The sequence below is a fragment of the Xyrauchen texanus genome, chromosome 40 (assembly GCF_025860055.1).
Source record: "Xyrauchen texanus isolate HMW12.3.18 chromosome 40, RBS_HiC_50CHRs, whole genome shotgun sequence".
Classification (NCBI taxonomy): domain Eukaryota; kingdom Metazoa; phylum Chordata; class Actinopteri; order Cypriniformes; family Catostomidae; genus Xyrauchen; species Xyrauchen texanus.
In genome coordinates, this window is record NC_068315.1 from 27,893,991 (window position 1) to 27,918,942 (window position 24,952).

General features: G+C 38.1%; 1 protein-coding gene across 3 annotated transcripts in view; it reads left to right on the forward strand.

Moving 5' to 3' along the window:
* The window catches only part of LOC127633305 (1-phosphatidylinositol 4,5-bisphosphate phosphodiesterase epsilon-1-like), a 160,336-nt gene that overhangs the window by 51,009 nt on the left and 84,375 nt on the right, over positions 1 to 24,952 (forward strand). Inside the window, exon 1 of one of the 3 annotated variants that reach the window (XM_052112323.1) lies at positions 15,981 to 16,124. The exons of the other annotated variants lie outside the window; for them this stretch is intronic. The gene's annotated coding sequence lies outside the window, so the exon portion shown is untranslated. Of the gene's footprint in view, positions 1 to 15,980; positions 16,125 to 24,952 lie in introns of those variants that run through there. 3 annotated transcript variants of the gene reach the window in all.

The following is a 24,952-nucleotide window of genomic DNA, read 5'->3' on the forward strand; positions in this document are numbered from 1 at the left end:
GTGATTTGCTTACATTTATTTGTATTGAAAACAGTTATAAATAGTTCTGTTGTCAAATATCAAAGGTCATTATGACATATTGGCAACCAGTAAAAACCGTAAAAGACATTTGTGTACGTTTACATTTACATTTATTCATTTGGCAGACGTTTTTAATCCAAAGCGACTTACAAAAGAGAAGACATTAGCGAATCATCTTAAGGAGTTGTATGAAAAGTGCCATACTACAAAGTTTCACTAGCCTCAGAATAGTATTCAAAACAGATTAAAGTGCAACAAGAATTATTATAATTTTTATTTTGTTTTGTGATTAAGTGCTCATGGAAAAGATGTGTTTTAAGTAGGGCTGTCAATTTAACTCGTTAATAACGTGCGATTAATTTGACAAAAATTAACGCGTTAAAAAAATTAACGCACTTTAATCGTAATGCTTAACTGATAAATTCAAGCTTTTAGTACCACCTGTTTACTCCAGAGGGCAGTAATTGAAAATTCAGCTGTGTGAGCAACACTCAGTTTATACAGTGAAGAAAACAATTTCTTGCGTTCAAAACACTTGGAGCGCAAATGCGATCTTTAAGGGATCTTAAGATGTGTTTAAAGATTGAGTATTAAACTATATTTAACTCGACACAGTGACCTAAACATTTTATTTTTATGACGCAACTCAAGTCAAGTCAATTTTATTTGTATAGCGCCTTTCACAACACACATCGTTTCAAAGCAGCTTTACAGAATATCAGCATTAACAGACAATAAAACTGTAATGTCTATAAAGTCGATTAATCATCATTGTGTAATTTCGATAAAATACGATTTTTAATAGTGTTTAAAAATAATTAAATGATAATTGTATTAATAACCCCAGTGAGCAAGCTGTAGGCGACAGTGGCAAGGTGATTAATGGAGAAAAAATAACCTTGGGAGAAACCAGACTCACTGTGGGGGCCAGTTCCCCTATGGCTAACATATTGAATGTAATGTAAATATTAATTATGTATAGGTAAAATCATGGTTTAAAATTATTAAACTAAGTGTTAAGGGTCAGTGATTAAACATCGATTGTGTTTGAACTGTAAGATTAATGACCAAAGTCTTTGAAGTCCATCTTGATTAATTGCAGAAGTTCACATAGATGCAATTGTCCTTGTTAATTAGCTGATGAAGGCTTTTGTTGGCAATGATAGTCTATGCATTCCATTTCAAGATCGTAGTCCATAAATAGACCGAGGTGATGCAGGTTGGAGTTGGCATCATTTCATCCTCTGAAGTCCGTCATAATAGATTGAAGTGATGTTTGGCTGGCACCGGCTGCATTTAGTCATCATCATTCTGCGACATGTAGCAGTGGAGTCCAACATGAAGCAGGAATGGTGCTGGATCCAGCCGGTTCTGGTGACCTCAGGATAGGAGTCCCGAGGTTGAGACAGGGAAACAGATAAAAAGATGTAAGCATAGATGCCATTCAATTTATTGCAGAGTAAGAGATCATGCTCAATGTTTGTGGTTTCTGGCAACTCACCCGAGACGCGACACAAGCATGTCTGAAGCAGGTCATACGGTCTTTACATATTTAATTACCAACGAGGTTAAGGATGTGTCCTTTAAACTGTTACACCGTTTTTACCCAGTCAGTCTTTATTTAAGAAACATGCTGCCTGAAATAGATCCACTTTGCTCCTTCTGTAATGCTGTAGAAGAAAAGTTTGTTTATACGTACCTCTATTTTAACTAGTTTTTCTTTGCTTTATAAAGACGTTTTATTTGGTTTTCACAGATTTGATAACGTTAAGATTTTCTGATTAATCTGTTTATTTTTCTTGCCAAGTTTTTAATACACAAGTGTAAATTTATGTCTATAAAGCCCCTATTTGCACTTTTTTGTAAAGACTTGAAATATTATTTAAATACTCTTTGTACCTCCAACAACTTGAAAACCATTGGACTATGTAATGAATATAATGTCTTGGCATTATTCTAAAATATATCTGTAGTATTGTGAACTATGTATACCCCTGGACTGTTTCTAAAACAAAACAAAAAAATATCTAACGCAGGTGTAAATTGACGGGTCCCTAAACAAACCCTCACAATAAATCTCCAACTGATAGACAAATTCACTTGTGAAATGTGAACTGTATGCCAATGACTGACTTATGATCAATAATATGGTAGTAAACAATACATTGTAATCTAAAGCTGCTTTTTGTATTGTCTTATTAATGATTAACTCTTCTGCCACAAGAATGTAATCCATTTTAATTATCTGAATGTTTGTTTATTTTATATATATATATATATATATATATATATATATATATATATATATATATATATATATATATAAAATATATATATGGTTTTTTTCAGTCCAATGCCGATCTTTTGAAATCGGGTCGGCCGATAAATGCTGCCGATTTATTTTGGCCGATATGTGCTTGTTTTTAACCTCTTATTTGAACCTTTTATTTGAAAGATAAAATGTAACACAAATAATTACTTAAGATAGACAAAATTTCTCAACAAAAACATTTATTGAACACTTGACCAATCTGCACTTGTACACTTAAATTAAAAATGTATAATGTAAAAACATATTGTATAAATAATGTATAACAAATATATTAAACGAAGCAAGTGTTACGAACTGCTCCGGGACACGAAGGTTGAGATCCAAATGCAGCTTTAATTAAGGGGCAATCCAGACACGTAATCCAATATACAGGCAATAGGTCAAAACACAGGTAGGCCATCCAAAAGATAAACAATTACAGAAAGATAAACGTTATATAGGCACAGTGATTTAATTTCAGGAAGGTCTACTAACATTACTGTTCAGGTGTGGTCTAAAAAGAAATCTAATATAGTAATCAATTGTAAAATAACACTGCATAGTTTATCATAGATAGATTAATGCTTATTAATGCAGAAGTTATTCATTCAAGAGCTGTAAGTGATTTTCTCTTTGCCTTTTGTTGTTTGATTCGCAGTAATGGCTCAATCGTCAGCATGTTTATTAGACTGCTTCCCCTTTAAGACCGAGTTCAGATCTAATAGACTCCTGATGCAGCATATTTTCTCCAAACTATTTCCATAACTACGTCCATTTAAGACATAAACTGTGATTAAGTGAATCTCCAAGCCGGTCATTTTGACAGAATTTTTGTGTATAGTTGATCGTTTAGACGCGCACATGAAACCCAAATTAGCCTATACTTTGCTTGTCTCATTGCGGTGTGTTTCGGAGCATGCGCCGCCTTGGGAACGGTATCTCTTGCGCTCTTTTTATTATTAAACGCGTCCCGCAATTTAGCAACATTAGCTAGATTGCATTTTACAACAATCACCGGTCGTGCTGATTCTGACGTTAAGTTTGAGTTTTAGGGAGAAATGTCAGTGCACCGCAGAGGTGGGACCAAGTCATTGTTTTCCAAGTCACAAGTAAGTCTCAAGTCAAGGACTGAAAGGACGCTGAACGTGCTGAACTGGTGAATGAAATCTGAAATATTACCAGGCAGTGGCTAATTGCAGACATTTAAGTTGCATATACGAGTTATATACTGTAAAGGGCTGCGAACAGAGTAAATGATCGGTTTTGTGATTTTTAGAACCATAACCAATATAATTAAATAAATATAGCTAAACGCATAACAGAGGACCAGCACGTCTGCAAAAGAATGAGTGTGTTTACATGCACGTTCTAAACAGTTATGCTCAAAAAGCACCAACGTGTGTGGTCACAATAAATGCAGTTCCTTTATCGAGGTCATACAACAGCGTAATAAAACACCGGGTAGATTTTGTCCATTACACCAATTGCTATAACAAGTTAAATGCTACTGACCGCAGTAAAAAATATTTTGCGGTTCGATATGCAGACTTTGTTAGCCTGTAAATCTGCTATGTGCTGCCATAGACATGTATGTTACTGAACCATAGCTGACATAAATTAGTTAACAACTTACCTCTGTCTGAGGATTTTCAGATGCCTCACAAAATTGGACGTTGTCGACGAAGTGTCTGTTATTTTGGAACCACAGGTTCTACATGTTGTAATCCTTTTGTTGCCTTTAATGCTGTATTCAATATATCCCAATTATATCACCTTTGGTATAATTTTTGCTGTGTCCTAGTCCTTAAATGCGCACCGCAGTCTTCAAACTTGGTCCAGCTTTTGTGGAAGCTGATTGGTTGGTTGTCTGATTGGTTGAATATGGAGCGTTGAAATGCAGATTTGAAAATCAAATGAATCGTTTATTTGGGAAATTAATCATTGATTTACTGCACATTTTTAATTATACAACTCTTATCTTTGGTTTTAAAAAGTATAAGTATTTCCAAGTCAGACGGCTGAAGTCCAAGTCAAGTTGCAAGTCATTGCTGTCTAAGTCGAGTCGCAAGTCTTTTTTGATTCTATCGAGTCGAGTCAGGAGTCATCAAATTAGTGACACGAGTCTGAGTCAAGTCCAAGTCACGCGACTCGAGTCCACACCTCTGGTGCACCGCTGTGAAGGGAAGGAAGTTGTGCTAGACAGAATGCGGCTTATGTATAAATATTCTTTTTATAATCTTTGGAAGTCGAAATCTAAAATAAAATCAGACTAATAATCACAGATCTAAACCAGGCTACGTTTGAATGTTTAGTTCTGTCACTCATTAAGCAGGGCTCGTGTTGGGCTCGTGTTGTGCTCGCTGTAGCACTGCGTGAGAGATCTCTCTCTCTCTCTCTCTGACTGCGAATAGCTAAATTGCATCACAGACATAGAGATAAAATAACTTTCTCTTTATAGCAATAATAAATGTATTTTCTTAATTTCTCCAGTACTGACAGCAGAACCGATAACGTCCGAGCTTACCAGAGCCAGTCCTTCAATAGCCTATAGTGCGTTGGTATCTTTTTTATTACTTATTTCTCTGCATTGAGTGACAACCCTCTCAAATATAAGACACACAAACAGAACAAATAAAAGTCTCAGATTCACTGTCTGTAATTGCAAAATTCTTGCTTACTTATTGTGACATGATAGCAACCCTTCTGCTGTGATAATGCAACTTCAACTACGCTATCAATATCCAAAGTAGCTGAACGTCGCGTTTGTCGCGTTTTTTCTTGAAGTTGGCAGTAACATATCAAAAGTTTTTAATTAAATATAAAGAAGTTATACAAATTTAATCCTTACTGTTTTCTCCAAGGAACTTAGCTCCTTCCTTAGGCACTGGATGAGGTCTGCTCACACTGCTGGAAAATGACTCTAGGGGCAGTGTGTGCCAAACATGTGTTCCACAACAACACTAGGCTGCCCACAGATGCGCCTGCCTAATAATCGGCTTGATATACTTGGATATTGGCCGATGCCGATTATGTTAAAAAATTCAAAAAACCGGCTGATTAATCGGCCGACCTCTAGTCAGAATAATAGTAGAGAGAATAATTTATTTCAGCTTTCATTTCTTTCATCACAATCCCAGTGGATCAGAAGTTTACAAACACTTCGTTAGTATTTGGTAGCATTGTCTTTGAATTGTTTAACTTGGTTCAGTTGTTTTGGGTAGCCTTCCTCAACCATCTCACAATAAGTTGCTGGAATTTTGGCCCATTCCTCCAGACAGAACTGGTATAACTAAGTCAGGTTTGTAGGCCTCCTTGCTCGCACATGCTTTTTCAGTTCTGCCCACACATTTTTGTGATGGCCAATCCAATACCTTGACTTTGTTGTCCTTAAGCCATTTTGCCACAACTTTGGAGGTATGCTTGGGTCATTGTCCATTTGGAAGACTGAGCTTTAACTTCCTGGCTGATGTCTTGTTGCTTTGATACAAATTTCCTTCCTCATGTTGCCATCTATTTTGTGAAGTGCACCAGTCCCTCCTGCAGCAAAGCACCCCCACAACATGATGCTGCCACCTCATGCTTCAAGATTGTGATGGTGTTCTTCTGCTTGCAAGCCTCACCCTTTTTCCTCCAAACATAACAATGGTCATTATGGACTAACAGTTACATTTTTGTTTCATCAGGCCAGAGGACATTTCCATATTCCAAATAGTTAGAGCTTTGTCCCCATGTGTACTTGCAAACTGTAGTCTGGCTTTTTTATGGTGGTTTTAAAGCAGTGGCTTCTTCCTTGCTGAGCAGCCTTTCAGATTATGTCAATAAAGGACTTGTTTTAATTTGGATATTGATACTTGTCTACCTGTATCCTCCAGCATCTTCACAAGGTCCTTCGGTGGTGTTCTGGGATTGATTTGCACTTTTTGCACCAAACTACGTTCATCTCTAGGAGACAGAATGCATCTCCTTCCTGAGCGGTATGATGGCTGAGTGGTCCTATGGTGTTTATTCTTGCATACTATTGTTTGTACAGATGAACGTGGTACCTTCAGGTGTTTGGAAATTGCTCCCAAGGATTAACCAGACTTGTGTAGGTTCACAATCTTGGATGATTTCTTTTGAGAGAAATCAAAGAGACACTGAGTTTGAAGGTAGGCCTTAAAATACATCCACAGGTAAACCTCCTATCAGAAGCTAGTTGGCTAATTGTCTAAAGGCTTGACATCATTTTATGTAATTTTCCAAGCTGCTTAAAGGCACAGTTAACATAGTGTATGTAAACTTCTGACCCACTGGGATTGTTATACAGCCAATTAAAAGTGAAACAGTCTCTCTGTAAACAATTATTTGTGTCATGCACAATGTAGATATCCTATAAGTCCTATTGTAATTCCTAAATGATTTTCCAAAACTATAGTTTGCTAATATGAAATCTGTGGAGTGGTTAAATTACACTATGTAAACATCTGACTTCAACTCTACAAAAAGTCCTCTCTCATTAACATGCGCTCATTTAAAGTATCTGTTAACAGAAATGCATTTTATTTATGTTAAAGAGGCTGTACCCTTTGGCACGTGTTCATGTAAAACAAGTTAATATAAAATACTTGTAAGTAGTACAAATTATGCAATCTAACAATAAATATGTAACAAAAATAATATTTGAAACAAAATATCTTATTTATTTATTGAATACATATAGTGCTAATTTTAAAAAGCCAAGATGTGACCAAAATAATGGAAAATTAAATATAATTAGTAAAATGTATATTTTACTAATGAACCTAGTTAAAAAGTTCACTATATAATTAACAGCATTAGTTGGAAGATCATTTATTTCACATGCAAGCAAAAGTGACATTATAACTGAAATAAACCCATATGAATATATTATGAGCATATTGAATTTATTCGAAATCGGAATCAAATTTAATCAAGAGCTTGTGAATCAGAATCGAATTGAATTGGTAAATCTGTATCAATACCCTACCCTAGTTGCTTTCTCTCTTGTCGCCGGAAGTGGCTCTTCTCTCATTGAAAATGAATGAGATCTAGTCACTTTGCACTGGAAGACGATGCATGTGTGAAAACACAGATGTCAACAATGAGAAGCAGCTGGCAGGCCTGTAAAGCAGAGGCTATGTTGTGATTGGATGAGATGCTTGATGGAATGAATTCCGAGGATTTCCTGCAAGAATTATGCTTACACTCACATTTCCATCAGAAAGAATTGAGATTAAGGAACTGAAAAGATACTTATATAATTTGCTGGAAGCCCCATCCTACAGCTTAGCATGCCAATGTTAGCTTGAACTGTCAGAACCTCCCGGAGGCTATGAGAGCAAGGGAGCTGAGCTTTCCTCAAAAGGAATAGAACCTAAATTAACCTATGCCTCCAAAAGAAAATGTAAAACCAAATAATAGACTCAGGACAACAACCAGGTCTTCAGATGGTGAGGAACAAATCTGAAAGAAGAAGAAATATGAATTAATTATGCAAAAGTAAACCGTATATTGCGGCACAACATGCTACTATTAAGCCATACATGGCAGAAGGGTTGGCTGCTTAGGGGAATTATCCTTGAATTTGTAAATTTTGCTTGGATTACGCAATATTCCTGGCATGTGCAGTACCATTACAATAGGATAAGCCGTGCTTGCATTTACTGATAACGATAATGGGGGCATGGTTCATGTGATATCGTAGCTAGAGGATAACCTTGCTTGCGTATGAACGCTAATTGTGCAATATCTTTGCCAGAGGATGAATGTTGCATTTGAGCCCTATGATAAAGGCAACATTGTTGTGCAATACACTTTGCTGAAGATGATTGATGTTTGAAATGAGCCCTCCAATGAGGGCAGCCTTGTATGTGCAATATCTTTGCCAGAGGATGAACAATGTAGCATATGGCCCCTACAATAAGGGTGATGTTGCTGTGTAATACCTTTTTCTGAAAGATAAACGTTTGCATTTGAGCCCTACAATAAGGGTGAACGTTATTTGTGCAATGTCCTTGCCAAAGAATAACAAAAATCATATGCGGGTCCTACGATAAGGGCAACTTTATTGAGCGATACCCTTTGCTGAAAGATAAATAACGTTTGATTATGAGCCCTCTGGTAAGGGTGGCCATTGTTTGTGCAATATCTTTACCAAAGGATGAACAACATAATGTGATGGCCCTACGATAAGGGCGCCGTTGTTGTGAAATACGAAAGATAAACAATGTATGCATATCAGCCCTTCTATAAGGGTCAACGTTATTTGTGCAATGTCCTTTCTAGAGGATAACAACATATTTTGAGGGCCCTACAATAAGGGAGATGTTGTTGTAAAAGTCCCTTTGTCAAAAGATAAATAATAAATACCGGAATGTGTGCTCCAATTATCCAGGCATCTCAACCTACCTGGGCAAGCCTATTCCAGGGTGCTGGAAAGAAAACTCTGACCAAAACTCAGCTAGAGGAGGAGCAATGTTTGGATCAGCTCTTTACCTTAGCAAAGATCCTAGAGGGGGCATGGGAGTAACCTAACAAGTTTACATGTGTTTTGTGGACTTGGAGAAGGCTTATGATCGCACCCCACGGGTGTCTTGTGGGGGGGTAATAAGGGAGTATGGGGTCCCGGGGCAGCTAATTTATGCCATCAGGTCCCTGTATTACTGGTGCGAGAGCTGTTTCTACATTTACGGTTGTAAGTTAAGCTTGTTTTCAGTGGGTGTTGGACTGTGCCAAGGCTGTCCTTTTGTCATCTATCCTGTTTGTGATATTCATGGACAGGATTTCAAGGAACAGCTGAGGATCAGAGTGTGTCCAGTTTGGGGCCTTAGGGTTTCATATCTGCTTTTTGTGGATGATGTTGTTCTGATGGCATCATTAGGCTGTGACCTCCGGCATGCTCTGGGGTGGTTTGCAGCTGAGTGTGAAATGGTTGGGATGAGGGTCAGCACCTATAAATCTGAGGCCATGGTTCTCTGTGGGAAAAGGGTGGATTGTCCCCACTGGGTAGAGAGTGAGCTTCCTCAAGTGGAGGAGTTTAAGTATCTTGGGGTCTTGTTCACGAGTGAGGGTAAACTGGAGCATGAGATAGATTAGTGCAGCGGTGGCAGTAATGCGGTCAATGTACCGGACCGTGGTGGTGAAAAAGGAGCCAAGTCTGCAGGCGAAGCTCTCAATTTACTAGTCAGTCTGTGTTCTTGCCCTCACCTATGTTGATGAGCTATGGGTAGTGACCGAAAGAACCATAGTTACATACAAATTTCTACAGTGTTATGATGCCAAAATGAGACGTAACATAGCTGGGTATAGGAATTAGTGCCTTGATTTGATTAGATCATTTCTTATATTAGAGCCCAATCTGCATTGTGTTGTTAATGAAATACAGAAATGTAATGATAAATGCCTACCACTAGGTGTCAGAGGACACATAGCAACAGGTGATGCTTGCCCTTTAAGGAGAATGCGGATGTATAAACGTATGAAGTCATGGAAATGCGTCGTGATTTAACGTGCGATAGGAGCGACTAATAAAACATGGGAGCATCATCTTAACTTAATGGATATAATCAGACTCTGTATGCTGAGGACTATGCCTGATGACGTGCATGAATATTGGATCTTAATTCCCCAATGAGGGTAACACTAAGGCATTCAAGCGCTGAGTGAACAGTTAAACATTTGTGAACCTAAGCTTGCAACTTGTGGGCACGGCTTCCAGGTTGCACAAAACAAAATCACTTAACATGATCGGTGAGAACTGAGTATTCTGTAAAATAAAAAGCATTATTGATGCAGTACAAGGCATATGATGAAAAGTTTGAGACATTGATAGCAGAAGCCTAGTACCCCATCAACCACCAGCTATATCCATTGATGATTGTTCCCCCAAAAGAAGACTATATAGGAGCATATTTTCCTGATGGAGACCAGCGCTGAGGAGCTTGAATATCATGGTGAAGTATAGCGTGTTACATGGTTGTGTTTTTCACTCATATACATGTGACTGAAAACACAGAAATATGCAAACAATGAGAGCAGCTTGCAGGCTTGTAAAGCGGAGGCTGTATTGTGGTTTGATGAGATGCCCGAGATCTTCCTGCTAGAACTATGCTTAATCTTACATATAAATTCACCCAAAAAATATACGTCCTCTTTTTCAACTGCTTTTATTTTCAGCAAACAAAACATGTGTAAATCTACAACAGTAACAGTCAGTATCTGGTGTGGCCACCAGCTGCATTAAGTACTGCAGTGCATCTCCTCATTGACTGCACCAGATTTGCCAGTTCTTGCTGTGAGATGTTACCCCACTCTTCCACCAAGGCACTTGCAAGTTCCCGGACAGTTCTGGTGGGAATAGCCCTACCCCTTACCCTCTGATCCAACAGGTCCCAGACGTGCTCAATGGGATTGAGATCCGGGCCCTTCACTGGCCATGGCAGAACACTGACATTCCTATCTTGCAGGAAATCATGCACAGAACGAGCAGTATGGCTGGTGACATTGTCATGCTAGAGGGTCATGTCAGGGTGAACCAGCAGGAATGGTACCACATGAGGGATGAGGATGTCTTCCCTGTAACGCACCGCATTGAGATTGCCTGCATTGACAACAAGCTCACTCCGATGATGCTGTAACACACCGTCCCATTCCATGACGGACCCTCCACCTCCAAATCAATCCTGCTCCAGAGTACAGGCTTTGGTGTAACGCTCATTCCTTAGACGATAAATGGGAGTCTGACCATCAGCCCTGGTGAGACAAAACGAGGACTCATCAGTGAAGAGTATTTTATGCCAGTCCTGTCTGGTTCAGCAAAGGTGGGTTTGTGCCCATAGGCAACGTTGTTGCCGGTGATATCTGGTAAGGATCTGCCTTATAACAGGCCTAGAAGCCCCCATGTGCAGCCTCTCTCAGCCTATTGTGGACAGTCTGAGCATTGATGGAGGTATTTTTCTTTTCTGGTGTAACTCAGGAAGTTGTTGCCATCCTGTACCTGTCCTGCAGGTGTGATATTCGGATGTACCGATCCTGTGCAGGTGTTGTTACACATGGTCTGCCACTGCGAGGATGATCAACTGTCCTTCCTTTCTCCCTGTATTGCTGTTTTGGGCGTCTCACAGTACGGACATAGCAATTTATTGCCCTGGCCACATCTGCAGTCCTCATGCCTCCATGCAGCATGTCTAAGGCATGTTCATGCAAATGAGCAGGGACACTGGGCATTTTTCTTTTGGTGTTTTTTAGAGTCCTAAGTTTGTATAACTGTGACCTTAATTGCCTACCCTCTGTAAGCTGTTAGTGTCTTAACGAAAGTTCCACAGGTGAATGTTCATTAGCTGTGTATGGTTCATTGAACAAGCATGGAAAACCCTTTCCAATAAAAAAATGTTTAAACCCTTTACAATAAAGATCTGTAAAGTTATTAGAATTTGTACAAAATGATCTTTAAAATACAGTGTCCTGAAAAAGGGAGTTTACAATAAAAAGATTGAAATAGTTTCAAGACAATACTACAGATACTGTAGAAAGACTAGTACTGTTAGTTTTTTTTAATCTGTACTATAGATACAGTTGAAAGACTAGTATATTTATTTATTTGTATTTTAGTACCGCTACCTTTGACATCCCTAGCACTAGAAAAATTGCATACGAAGTAGGGGTGTGAATCACAAGGTAACTGGTGATACGATATTATATCGATATCTAGGTCTCTATACAATATAATCGCGATTCTTTATTTTTGGTTTATTGTAACTAAAAACTGTGATATATTGCAATATTTATCATATTTGACTCACTGTTTTTCATTCTATTTCGAAGTACTTCATAAAACTGTTGCCAAATCACCAAATGTATTATTAAATAAATATAAATGTGCCTCAAATAATTTGACATAAACCATTTTTGTGAAGATAAACAATGCTGACCCTTACATAAGTCTGTGGATTCTTTTGTGTTCACATTATTTGTGATAGGATGTAACATATTATGGTTATTATTTTTTATGATAATAGTCATATTGCACTCTAAATCCCTCTGACTTTTGTTTTTGCGTTTCTGTCTGTGGGCTAGTTCACAGTAGTTTTAATGTGCTTCTCAGTTGTGTGTGTGTGTGTGTGTGTGTGTGTCAACAGTGCAACCTTTTGTAAACTATTGTATGACTTCAAGAGAAATGTAATATAAATATCAAGAAAAATATAATGCAGGGGTCATATGGACTTCTTTAATGGCCCTTTTTATGCTTCTTTAATGTCATATTGGAGCTTGACTGTAACGACCATGACACACAATACCGGTACCAGAGCAGTGGAAAACGCACTAATGTCCAATAGAACGATCACTTCTCTTCTGAGAATGTGGACGTTTTCCCCCCGGATGTTTGACAAGCCAAAATGTTGCCAAACTGAAAGAGGAAGGCAGATTTTGAGTAGTCTCCAATGTGTTCATGCTGTCAACAACTTTTCCATGCTGTGGGTGAGTTCAAAGGAGTTTCGCTCTGTCTCAGCATTAAAGCATAAAAACTGTGGCATCTAAGGGACTGTTGAAGAAGTTGAAAAATGTAAATAATAAAGATTTTTGACATATGAATATTGATCAACATCATGAGGAAAAATATTGCAATACTATAACATATCGACCCCCCCCCAATTGTGAAGTGACATTGAGGTTATGTGGGCAGCTGCTAATAAGCATGCCCTTTGAAAACATTAGATCATTTTGTATTGGCCCTGCGACACTTGGCTGCATATGATTGCCTTTAGTGAAAGTGCTCTGAAGTGCGTCATTATGTTTCGTGAGTCCTCGTTTGGCTGCTGTCTTGGTAACATTCATAAGTTTACCGCCACGAGCTGATTACATACGCCGGATGCCTTAAGAATGACAGAGACACCTCATCAGTTAGAATTGACTGCCAAGCAAATAAATAGGAATGTAAATATGAAGTCAGTTAAGTTGTCATTTGTCACTGGCACACAGTCTGTTTAAAGACGTCTCTCTTGTGTAAGATTGTATCTGGTTCAATACCTCCTTTACCACGGTCCATTTGCCTCATATCCAAATAAGGGGAGTCGACCCGACTCAAGATGTGATCCCTTTGGTCTTTCTTAAACTGCTACTCTCTCTCTGCCTCTCTCTTTCATTGGCATCTTCCATTAAGAAGAATGTAAAGACACTACACCATTTTTCGGGAATATGGTTGATGAGGCATTTTCTGGCCTAAATGGGAATTTTTGCACAAAGTAAGTTGTTCTATTTTTCTGGCAAGGGCTTTTCTTGGTATGTTGTCTGATTTTATTAAGACTTTTTATGGAGCACTTTTGATGACCTCATGATTTTATATTTAAGTTTTTATTATAAGAGATTGTTTTAAATGTTTTGTTTAGATTAAGCAGAATATAAGACATTCTAATGCATATTTTCAGTTTGTTTTGCTCCTTTTGTCACCTTTATGGTCAGTATGGTATTTTGGATGACGACATGATTTTGTAGTTTTTCTTTTATCATGATTAGTGATTGTTTTTAATCAGATTTTAAGACAACTATTTTATATGTCTAGATTAGATTAAGAAGTTTCCATATACATATATGGCTCTGTAAAATTCATCAGTATTGCTCTTCATGTTAGTAAGAGGATGTGGTTGAAGTGAGGCTTCAGAAAAGGCTTTTAAGAGTTAAAGTTTCAGCGTGACCTCATGAGAAACAGGATGAGATAATAGCGTCCAGCAGAAACACTCATTTCTCCTTCACTGCTAATAACTTCCAGCTTTACTCTTTGCGCTTGTAGCTGTACAGCTTTGCAGGAAATTCAGATATGCCCTGTTCATAACCCTTCTGTTTGGAGTCTGAGCGACTCGAGGGCCTTTTAATATCTCAGAGAACACATTATAAACAAGTTAAACGTGCATCAAACATCCTCCACAAAACAAAATTATGATCACACTTTATATTAGGTGGCTGTAATGACTTTGTACTGCCATTAAATACATGCAAGGCTATGTATTTACTGTGTAACTCCATGTTGTTCAGGAAAATTCCCATATTTGCTGCTTCTGAGGTTGAGGTATGGGTAGGTTTAGGAGTTAGGTTAGGATTACGAGTTATTAGGGTTATGGTTTGGGGTAAGGGTTGGGTTAGGGGTAAAGTTAACCATGTAACTACAAATGTAATTGAATGCAGGTACTTCAAATGTAATTACAATGTAACAATGTACATTTTATGTATGTACATAATAAGTATATTGTATCAAATGGTTAAGTACATATTAGTTAAGGCCACCATACATAAAGTGGGTCCAAAATTACATTATTGTGTTTGGGGTTTTAGGCTTGTGTGCACACTGTGGCAGGTACACTCCTGCTGTGTTGTTGCTGGGGTCAAATTGACCTGAAATAGAAGCAACATTACCTACCACATTACCAGTCAAAAATTTGGACACACTTGACTGAAATTCTCATGATTTTGATAACTGTTTAATCTAAATGTTTATGCTTAAAACCTTTTTAATTTAATTTTTTTTAAATGCTTAATTAAATAAAAATGTCTTGGTCATATTTATACCCAAATCGATATGAAAAAATACTCAATGTTATTTTTCTTTAAGAAAATTAAGCATACATTTAGGTCCATTAAGTAGTGGTGCACCGATCAGGAAATTTGAGGCCAATACCGATCACACAATTTTAACACTGTGTTTGACCGATACGATCACAAATTATGCCACACTTTTGTATAATACTGCAGTTATATATTAATGCCCCACACTGTAAAACTACATTCAATTCATTGTGAAAAGCTAACATTTATTTTAATAGAAAACAGCTATGAATAGTTTTGTCACTATCAAATTCATTGTGACATACTGGCAACCAGTAAACACAATGAGAGCATCACACACAGCAGAGATACTTTCAAAAATAAAAGAGATATATCCACTACAAGTTCCAAAACTGCTCCAGTGAGAATTAATTAGTATCTAACATTTGTTTACAGCCTTTGGTGTTTTGTTGGAATGCAAGGAACTATTAAACATCTTCAGGAAGACACAGTTCTGTTATTGAAGGTTAAACTGTTAATTCTCTTATTAGTGGTATTGCAACAAACATACTGTATATAACTGATTTAAATTGGGGTTCTCACAAAATGGCGCTGGGATGAATCCCTGATGAGAGATTGAGATTGCACATGTTTAATAGACACAGAGCACAGGGGTTGGAGGGAGTGAAACTGAGAGTGCACACAATATGTAGGCATGATTTAGATTGGCTGATCTTCTTATTAATAAATCTGTGATCAACAATAGGTGGCCCACCAATTGGTGCATCCCTACCATTTATATTTTTTGTATTGTGACATTATTTTCAGGACAATTTGAACACTTTTGGCACATTTTACAACAAAATTAAGGGTTAATATTTTAATGCAGCAAGCACACGGACAAATACACAGACGCACGATGCATTGAATTGTGATAAGCAATTGTGAAGAGTGTCCTAGGGTTTGTTGAGACGGCCCTATGTGAAATTCAACAGGAGATTATTAAGCGGTCAGGCTCCACCTCTCTGCTGTGTGCCAGAACAGTCCTTCTAAGACATGAGGGTCAGAGTGCTCCTAAACGGCCTGAACCGCTGTACCTGCCTACTGGCTTACTGCAGCCCTGCGGCCACGGCTGGCCTAAATCTCATGTGATTCTTGCGTAAGAAAAGCTGCTGTGGACCTAGTTTTTAGGGGTTCAGGGCTCAATCAAATATTCTGAGTAGGATTGTCAGGAAGGAGATTCGCGTTTTGGAGCTCAGTGAGTAAACGCAAAGCGTTTTTTGTTCTTCTATGAAATGAAGATGAAATGGAGATGAAATTCTCGACAGTTTTAGTTTAGATTTTGTTTGAGTGTCTACCAGGGCTGTGTGACATTCAGAATTGAATTGAGAATGCCTTTTTAAATTCCTATTCAGTTCCTTAGTTGTAGCAAACAGGATGCAGAATTGTATAGAATAGAATATATGAATATAATTCAAATGGATTGCAATTTAAAAAAGAACCATGCAACTGCTTTGCTTTAAGTTTAGTTTTTAATAATGCATTTCATTTTTCAGAATGGATTAGCCATAAAAATATCATACACACAACATATGGGCTATTTCCAGAAACATTAGATGATATTAATAATCAATGTTTCAAATGCCTCCTATAGAAATTTTTATTTAATTTATTATGAAATCATATTTCACAATATTTAATAAATCAACTTTCAAGTTGAGCTGTTGTTTTAACACATTAATTGAGTGCTGTTAATTAAATAATAAATGAAGGATTAAAAAATGTACACAATCACACCTTGTTGTGTAACGTTGTGTTTATACAAGCTGCGTGGGGCAGTCAGCGTGCCTCAACAAACCTCACAAGCAGCGCAGCCATGAAGTGAGAGCCAGGACACGGTCATTTGACAGCTGGAGGAAATGCAACTAATGCTATCTATTTTTTACTTGACACAGCATCCTAAAAACACTGTGTTTAACTGGTGAGATGATAAAAGTCTGACGCATATGAACATAGACCGACAAATAATTAAAAATAGTGTAGCTGGAACATAAGAAAGCATGCTGTAAGAACAGGAACGATTGGTGAGCTCAATTGTAAAATGGATTGCTGTCGGCTGTAGGCTTGCTTTCAATGATATGGGAATAAAACAATGTTTTGACTTCTAAAGCCACTTTTTTATTGTCAAATCAATGCTTTACTCATCTGCCACAATAATACAACATCAGAATTGTATTATCTATGTGTTTGAGAGATTTAACTTTTGATTAATTGACATGGCATGTAATTCGATTAAACAATTTTATTGATTGATATCCCTACTTTTTATGGACCATTTTGAAAGAACATGTAATATTCCAGAATGTTCAAATTTACCCAAAAGTCTTCAAAATGGAGCCAATCAAAAAGAAGCAGCTTACAAGATGGAAACCTTGAACGGCCCCTTAAGAAGTAGTCTTTTCTTACCCATTTTGTTGTGTTGTTTTTATTTTAATTAGCAATTTAGTAGATTCCGCTTCTTATCATCCCATTTCAACATTCTGTGGGTTGTGGCAATTTTAATTCAAATTTCCACTCATGGTCCATGAAAGAGCCAATTCTTAAATTCAGAATTGTGCCCACCCTGGTGTCCTCTGTGGGTTTTTTTTAGTCAGTAAGCACATTTACTTTCACGTTCTTTCACCGATTATTCTTAACAAGTAGACGTGTGTGGTTATGTAAATGCATTAAACGTCTTTCTTTTATCGTGTAGGGTCATAAACTTCAATCAACATGAGTCGATTTTTGCCTGTTACCCCAATTTCGCATTGTATGTACCCACCTTTACAGATGAGCCTACCATCTTATCCAATATATGCAAGTGTTATGTGCATGCCTCTTTACGGTTTGGCATCAAAAGCTATTTCGGCTCTCATTTAAACGTGGGATTCTTGCTTTGTCTGATTATAAATCAGACAAAAAACTTTATAAAAAACTTTTTATAAACAAGCTTATTTTTGGGAGTTATCATTGTATTGGTGTGCATGTGAACGGGCTCAGTAAGGGTTTATTATTCATTATAGACTGAATCGGAATACATGCTGCAGCATGAAATGTTGAAGGGTCATTGAATTTAAATGTGAGAATTTGTAAACAAGTCTGCAAGATTTTTCACATTCATATTTTATTTATTTTTTCCATGGACTTGTGTCATTTCTCTATTCCAAGCACATAGTTCAGTGTCATGATGCCTGTTTTGTTTTACACTGACTCAAGTTCCCAAAGAAACATGCAATTTTATTAGTTTCATGCTGAGCTCTGTGTGAGAGAGACAGTCAGCAATCATTGTTAAGTATGCAGTTTGCTGAGCAGATTTAGGGTCCCCGTGTGGTTTACTTAAATTGTGGGAACTGACCCCTATATTGTTAAACAGCAGTGCTGGTCAGGGCTGTTCACAGTTAGTCTCTAATTTCTGTGACAATAGTGAAACATTTGTGGTTCTTACGTGCCTCAGACACAATATGCAGTGATTGCATGGATGGTTCTCAGTGTGGCAGCAACTGTGGTGAAGTGATGGATGGTCACTCAGATTTAATTCCCAGCATTCCCAATCAGAGGATAAGAACACAATATCAAATTTTTCATTGATTGTTACATCAGATGAGGGGCAATGTGTGTAACCAGAGTGAAGGATATTCTAATCCTCTCTGATTTATATAACTTATAATTAGGCAATATCACACAAGCAAGAATGCTGTGTTTCCGTGTATCATCTATGATTTATCTAGTACAATGTTGCAGGTAATTATAGCCGTGCTGATATATGGAACAACAGCATGATTGTGAGGGTTATATTGCTTTTTTACAAGAGTTCAATCAAGTAAATAATATAAAATAACTTACATTTCAGACCAAATTTTGCCTGTTATTTGGTGCATTTTCTTGCATCCATAAGAAGCCAAAGAATCAACTGCTCTCACACTCTGGTTTCAAACTAGTGATATTTTGTTCGTAAACAAATCAGTATTTTTGAACGAATCGTTCTTGTTCATTGCCATTGTGTAGGTGGTGGAGGACTTTGCTCATTTGGTGCCAGCTACTGGCATCAGTATGCAATCTCCAGGAAACATCACAGAAAGAATCAGGGAAAAGGTCAAAATGAATAATAAATGACAATCACCACTGTTTGGAAAGCCATGAACACAGAGAAGTGGAGTGATCCATAGTGAAGTGTCCCAGTGCTATTGGACTATATATCAGCACTCTTGGAATGCCACTCCAATATAATCAGTTCAAGGACTGGAACTATACTGTTGTATAACTTGGCTGTAAAATACTTCTACCTCAGTCAAAGTAGATTTTTTGTTCTTCAGAACTCCATGTAGCAATGCATACGTGGAATAGTCCTTGAATTCAGCCACAAAAATGAATGTATAAGGATCAAAATCAAGAGATGGTTCATCTCATATACAGCATGATGCTGCTTGTGACACAATGACCTGCGCTGTTTGTCACTGTAACAAGGTTAAAAATGGGCGGGAATCGGCTGAACAGTCAAAGTAATAATTCATTTAAATAAAAACACACAAATACACACGGCAGCTGCGTGTGGGTCTCTCTCTCTCCCGGACTGCTGCATCCGGCTGCATTTATCCCTCTTCTTGGCTGATTAGCCCAATTGGGGGCCAGGGAAGAGGGACAAGGGAGGGAAAAAAAGAGGAGAGGGAAAGGGTGAGGTGGAGCAACAGTTAGAGAAATTTCTTGCCGGTTCCCAGACATGCTGCCGCCTGGTCCTGGACCACTCCTCCACCCTGTGGCGGACAACAGCCACTTATTCCTGGGTGGACAGTAGCGAGTCCTCCGACTCCTGGTGGATGGAACGCCCCTTCATGTTCTGGCTGCCAGTAGTGAGCCCCTCCCCTCGCGGACGGCGGCCGTTCATCTGCGTCCAGGCGGCAGGTAGCAGCGACTCAGTCCCCTTGCGAACAGCACATGGTTAAAAATGAGCAAGGAGGAGGCGGGAACTGGCAGAACAGTCAAAGTAATATTTCATTTAAATAAATATATACACGGCAGCTGCATGTGGCTCTCTCTCTCCGGCTGCCATGACCATGCATGCCCGGCCCCCTCCTCCTCGTCACAGTCACAAATATACAGAATATCTTTGTCCTTTTTATAAAGAAAATATAGAGTACCTGAAACATTTATTTATAATAACTATTAATATTTAATAACAGTTTATTGGCATTGACCAGTGTGGCCAAAAGTTTATTTTTGAACTTGTCTGTGACAATTTAAATGAATTGTTTGGCCAAAAATTAAGTTATCATGTTCTCACCCTCATGTCACTCCAAATCCATGGATTTGGCATTCACTCTTTGTTCTGTGGAACACAAAAGAAGAAAAAAAAATCTTCACACAGCTTTTCACTATATAATGAAAGTAGAATGTTTTTGGAGCTTGACAGCCCAGGGTCACTATTAACATTCATTATATGACGAAAAAGCCTTGTGATGATTTTTTAAATTCGTCCTGTTGTGTTCTATGGAAGAAAGTCATGTGAGTTTGAAGGGACATCAGAGTGAGTAAATAAAGACAGAATTTTCATTTTTGGCTGAATTGCTTTAAACACTATCTCAGGCTTCCCTTCATAGATTATTTTGTCTGCTATTCTTATTATTGTGCTCAAGCTCTCAAAGTGTTGGCATTAAGGTGAAAACTACACTATTTGTATTCACAACAAAGCTAGACTAAATGTTGATTAACCCAAAAGCCAATATTTCATATCAAACATCAAAAACTACTGTGGCTGCTGCTGTTTTGCAAAACAGGATTACATACATCCTCCCTTGTTGCACGTAGTGTCTCTCAAAATTAGCCCTCAAATGCCTAGCGTTCCTACAAGAACATTGAGTTTGACAGCTGGAATCTCATGAATGAGAGTGAACCATAAACAGTTGCGTTTACAGCACCAGAAATTATGAGCTGCGCTAAAACTGGAACTTTGCCACAAGCTCTCCAACTCGGCTAATCGGTCCAGTCATGTTGCTATAAGCTATTTTCCTCTGAAACAACATTATTTCATGCTTCAACTTCTTTACATGGTTTCCAGTGCTGGTTTAGTCAGGTATTATCAGGATATTGGATAGCAGAATATCATTTTTCCACTTCAGAGTTCTTGATTAATGCCATGGTTCTTATGCAAAAGCTTTTACATAACAGTGGTTTTCTCGTGATAAGAACATCTATATCAGCTAAAGTTTCAGATTATCCAAACAGATTTAATTGATGTGTGATTGGTCAAAGCCAGCCTTGTCTGGAAAAAGGACAACACTGGCGTGGATGCAAAATATTTAGTCAGTTTTGAAGAAGGCCAGGCATCCATTCACTGATGGGGAGGTAGAGGGGGTGGGGGTGGTCATATAAGACCCCAGATCTGGACAAGATTCGGATGGCGCTGTGCATGGATGAAAGGCCTGTCATGATAAAGAAATCTAAAGCTGCATGCATTCAGGTGGGTCATTGGTTATAAAAACTTTTTTTCAGTTGTTGAATTTTAAACAATATAATCTGTGCAACAACCAAAAACACAGAGCAGTCATATGCATAATTTTATAGTCTTAGTTAGGGTGAAGTACCATTCTTTGCCAACTTACCAGTGCTTACAGACAATACAACTATCACCTATCACTGTACATAAGAGATTAACTTTGTGAGGAGTGTAAACACTGTGGCTTTGTGGCACTCTCAAAACTCTACAGCCTGGTCTCATACAGATTTGTGGTTAAACAGTAGAGGCACAACAACAACGAATAATATTCACTCTCACACATTACGAGTGAAACGGCAGATTAACTGTACTTTTACCATGGTTTTGTTGAATGCTTTATTCTGATTGGTTGACAGACGTTCTAAGGTGTGCAGTTATTTTCAAGTAAACTCACGGCTATGAAGTAGTTCCAGGTCTTGACCGCATAACGGTTCCATATCACTTGGCCAAATTATTTGTTATTTCAAAGAGCTCTACAGGCCACCACAACAAAATAACAAATGAAAACAAATACATTGGATAAGTACATCAGATAAGAATGACAAACAATGTCTATAATATCCTAAATGTGTTTAATTTTCAATTGAAAAGCATCCTTGGGCTCTCTCTCTCGCTCTCTCTCTCTTTCACTCTCGTCTCACCCACACACACAAATTGATACTCGAGTCCCGACCAACAATAGAGCCTCACTCTCCATGACTTCATCAATACAGCAGTATCTATTATCCTAAATAACTTTTAATATTTGAAACTTTTTATGTTTTGATGTATTTCGCCCTAATCAGCCTCACCCCTCTCTTTCGCTCTCACATAAAATCTCTCGGGAGCAAAGCCAACATACCCCTGTGACTCACTAGGATTGTAAACAGTTGTTTAGCAATGGAAAAGCTGTACAAGAATGGCGACACACGCTGCTGCTGAGACTTTGAAGCAATGTTATTTCTGACGAGAGCCACTTTAAACAGGTAATTCCACACGTGATCGCTCAGTTTCTCTCTTTTTCTCTTACACACACACACACACACACACACACACACACACACACAACCTTGTTATTCCAATGCCAAAAAGTAGCACATCCTCCGTTGCTAGTTCTAAAATGACATTTTCGAACAAGCAACGAAGGCTTGAGCTGTATCAAAGCTAGATACAATTGATCAGTACAACAATTTCTATATTATCTGAAATATCTGTGCTCCCCTCCCCTTCTCTTAAGCTCTTTCACACATGTAAACACACATACATATATGCATTACACACACACTTACTCGTGAGCAAAAAACAGAGCCGCCATGTCAGCACACACCTGCATCTCAGTAGGGTTGAAAACAGCTGTTAAAGTTTACATTGAAGAAGCTATATTCAAAAATGGCAACACTCACTGCTGCTGAGAAATGTGTAAACTTACATCTTGGCAATTTTGAAGCAATGTTACTTCTGATGAGAGCTGCAACAAAAAAGGAAATCTCAGAAGTGATCTCTCTCAGTTTGAGTTTCTATATTTCGATACCTCAAAAACAAACACACGCACACACAAACGCACTACCTTATTACTTCAGTAAGTGCTCCAGCAAAGCAGGGCAAGCCTCGCTATCCTCCGTTGCTAGTTCTAAAGTGAAGTTTTAGAACTAGCAACGAAGGCTCAGACTGTATCAAAGCAAGACACTGAATCAGTGGCGGAAGTAAATAGTTCCTCTCACTTGAGAATTTTAGTGACGAAAACCAGAAAATGTCTTGAGATAAAACCCTGAACGGTGCATTAAGGTATGGTAACTGTGGTATAAGTGGAATTATTGACTTGGTGTGCAATGTACCACTACAAGTTAGACGATTTTGTTTGTTGGTTTGTTTGCTAAACGTTAACATACCTGTCGGAGTCCCAGTCATAGCGCCGCTGCATTCATCAGTAGTTTTGGAGGAGGACTCGTGGTGGGCATGTTGAAGGAAGCTTTGTGTCAGGAGGACACTGAGAGGATGACTGCACCGGCTCTTCTTGCAGTCGAAGACAGAGCAACTTTCTTCTGTGAAGTTTATTCCATGCACTGTCAAGTGCTTCATCAGATTTGTTGTGTTGCCGGACTTGGCAGCAATTATCTTGTCGCAAACATTGCATTGCACGCTGTTGGCATCAAGCCTGGTGAAATGTAGCAACACTTTTGATCTTTTCCACATCTATTACATCTATGGGGGTTAGGACGCATATACACTACAGCCTCACGTGTGAGCCGCGTCTCTGGGCGTAACCGCTGTAAATTTGTGTTTTTCCTTGATGCCAAAACACAGCCAATCACCAGCACTTTTAGATTTGAGCACAACTAGCATGCTACATGCTTATCACTGATGTTGACGAGATTAATCCCTTAGGTTAGAAATTTGGTACTGAACGACAAGACATTTTTTGATACTCAATAGTTTAGACTCGATACCCAGCCCTATTTAAAACTTGCATTAAGTAGCTCAACTGATGGAGCCTTGGACTTTGTATGCGGAAGACCAAGGTACGAGAACATCAAAGCACACAGGGTTGGGTAGGGTACGGACTAGGGATGTGCGAGACTAGTTGATTAGTCTAATAAACAGTACTGATGCGGCTAGTCAACACTGGAATTACTAGTCGGTCAGTATTTTTCCTCATTAAATCTGTTCAACACTTTACAAATTTACGTTTGGCTTTATATTTTTACAAATTATGCTCTTAAATTACTGTCATGTTAATGTTACATTTTAAATATAATTAATAATACAATTATTTAAAAAGACGATATCTGGATCAGATGTATACAAAGATTCCATTTCATCTTGCTTCTTATTTCTCGTGCTTCTTCCCTCTCTCACTCATGGCGCAAGCAGAAAAATGTCCTCTTGCACGATTAGAAAAGTAGCTATGTAAATATGGTGGTGGTGGTGGTGGTTCAGGAAGCAGAATTCCAAAATATTGGCTTGCAAGTCGCTATGGATGTTTTCACATTTGAGTCTTTAAATCTGTGCACGCTTGCAAGTTATTTTCCCACCGAGCTGGCTTTTTCAAGTACAGGATAATCACCTCAGGTAAGCCAGGTCTTGTCTTTCACCAGACCACATGTTCATTTTGTTCATCAAGTGACTATTTTAGGCTAGGTATGCCATTTTTCTTTTAATATTATTTTTACCCTTTGAAAATAAGGCTAGTTTCAATGATGTGGCGACTGCTTTTAAACAATATTTTCTCTGTCCACGTCATGTTTAGAACAATACATTTGGCTTATTGTACATTTCTCAGAGGCCTGTTTTTTCTATCCTAGCTATTTTTTTTTTTTAAATTTACATCAACGTTCTTTACGAACAGGTGTCATTTTAGATCATAGGCTAATACACGTTGTGAAATACGTGTAACTTTTCAGCACATTTTATCTCTCTCATGATTTGGCTTACCTTTTAATTATTTTCAACAATATCCTGACTGTTTTAATATGTTAAGTTACTTTTACTTGGTTAATTCCATTTAGAACAGGCCATTAGTGTTGCTCTATTGGTCTTGCACTATTCATTCAATTGTTTTCAATAAATATGCCTGTATA